Consider the following 2,411-nt stretch of genomic DNA (forward strand, 5'->3'; position numbering starts at 1 on the left):
GGACTAGAGATGCCGGTGTGAACTGATATTTAGTTTAATGAAGATACATAGGTGAACATACACACACTTATTGCTGACCCGACTTAAAGGCAACAACGCCGCAGCAGAAACAACCACATCTAGTGCCCAGATCTTGGTTTCTAAAATCACTTTCTAAAATAAGAAACCAAGGCATCCCGGGAAACTGATGTTAACATGGAGACAAGATGCACAAAACAGGTCAGTACTTTCATCTCCTGCTGAGACCCCACCAATAATCTGTATCATCATTATTACATTATATTGTATGAAAAGGTCACAGTCTTTATTATATTAAAAAAGCAAACTACCAGGGATGTCAAGGAGGCCTAGTTGGTTAAGCATCTGCCTTTGTTCAAGTCATGATCCCAGAGTCCTGAGGTTGACCGCCACATGGTGCTCCCCGCCCAGTGGTGAGGCTGCTTCTCCCTCACCCTCTGCCCCTCTCCCTACTTGTGTCTCTCTTAGAAAAAATAGTTCTCAAAGAATTGTAAAAAAAAAAGAAAAAACTATACTTACCTGGCAGGGGAGATACCATGATCACGAAGGTGGTTTTCCCAGGGCGAGGCTTATCCATTGCACTCCGGATGTGCTGACCCCTGCGATTTCCCCAAATGTGGGAAACTCGACTGCATAATTTGTGGTAGTGGGGGACTGCGTTCGCGCTTTCCCCTGAAAAAAAAAAAAAGAAAAAAAAAAAAAACTACTGAAGAGTTTGTCGTTAAGTCTCCCTCCCAGTCACTAGACCCACAAAGTGGAAAAAACTACACCTGTATAGCTAGAGACAACATCAACAGCCCCCACACAGCCCAGAGAGAAGCGACAGGATGCTGGCTGACCTGCTTTTTCTATCAAATCGCCCAATATTTTGGCATCCACTTCACGGACTCAGAGGGAGTGACTTTTCTGTCCCTAGAGACTTTATTATGATCCGTGTGTAGCTGCCTGATAGAAGTTTCACCACTTCTTCAGTCAATTAACAATCCTACCCACTCACATGGCATTTACACCAGGAATCTTCCTACACACAACACCAGTAGTGGCCCGTCCTCAGAGGTGCACCAGAAGACAGATCAGTGGAATTACCATCACTCCCATTTTCCAGATGTGAAAACCAAGGCATGGAGTTAGGTAAGGAAGCCTGTTCCTTACCATTTCTGACAAAGAAACATAAATGAGGAGCACATCAGCAAGGACACCTGGGCCTCACAAGGATCCCCCAGAAGAATTATTTTTCTCACAGGCTCTCTTGGCCTCCAGGTAAGCACACACCCTGAGCTCTGGACTCACTCCTGGGGGCCTCCCTCCATAATTCCTGGGAACAGCAATGGTCACAGAAGCAGGTAACTTCCACCCTCTGGCTGCAGGTGATTGGATCAGATGTGATCATGTGACCCAGGGAAGCCTCAACTCATTGGCTGGGCTAAGCCATCCGGAATTATGAGGTCTATAACCTAGAGGCTCTTATTTCTGGAGCATTTTCTGAGTTTTGGCAATGACACCAAGTAACTAAGTGTCTATCTCCTGCTCACAGCAGCTTAGATTGATCATCATTGTCCCCTTTTTATAGATGACCAACAAGGCCAGGAAAATTAAAGGTTGAGATGAAGGTTATACAGCGAGAAATAGCAAACATGAGGTTCAGTTATTATGTTAGAAAAGAGACTAACGGCCACATCGTGCTGCCTTTCTTAGTGGACTCCACATTTCTCTAGGCCACCCCAGCATCCCACATGCCAATATTCAAGTCTTTCCTCAAAAATATGTAGTTCCCCAAATGCATCATACTGGTGATTGCTTCTGAGCTCCTCATGTGTTCTTCTTCCTACTTTTGTGTCCTCCCTGACTTTGCGACCTCAGAGAGGTCTGTCCTTACTCCATGTCATGGACCTCAGTTTCCTTGTGTGCAGAACGCAAAACACCTGATTGTCATGTTTACCTCATAAAGTCCATGTGAGTCACAAGTGAGGACTGTGAGAGCAGTTCGTAGACTTTCAAGTCTTATAGCATATCAGTGAATGCAGTGCAAAACTGAAAAACTGAGGGTCCAGACAGGAGAGATAGAAAGGGCTGCTGTGTTGAACTAGTAGGGCTGTACTTATCTATAGTGTAGCATCAGAAAAAACCTTTATAAAACTACAAATAAAAATATAGAGGAAGGGATGCCTGGGTTGCTTACTGGTTGGGCATCTGTCTTTGACTCAATACCTATTGAGTCCCATATTGGACAATTGTGATCTTCTGTTCTATTTTTTAAATTTTTATTTATTTATGATAGTCACAGAGAGAGAGAGAGAGAGAGGCAGAGACACAGGCAGAGGGAGAAGCAGGTTCCATTCACTGGAAGCCCGACGTGGGATTCGATCCCGGGTCTTCAGGATCGCGCCCTGGGC

At 44.8% G+C, this 2,411-nt stretch overlaps 1 non-coding gene across 1 annotated transcript; it reads left to right on the forward strand.

Moving 5' to 3' along the window:
- The first annotated feature begins 529 nt into the window (after positions 1-529).
- LOC140629151 (U1 spliceosomal RNA) lies at positions 530-693 on the forward strand. The gene has a single exon (XR_012027009.1). It is a non-coding gene; the product is annotated as a U1 spliceosomal RNA (small nuclear RNA).
- Positions 694-2,411: the final 1,718 nt, after the last annotated feature.

This window comes from Canis lupus, chromosome Y (genome assembly GCF_048164855.1).
Source record: "Canis lupus baileyi chromosome Y, mCanLup2.hap1, whole genome shotgun sequence".
Taxonomy (NCBI): Eukaryota; Metazoa; Chordata; class Mammalia; order Carnivora; family Canidae; genus Canis; species Canis lupus.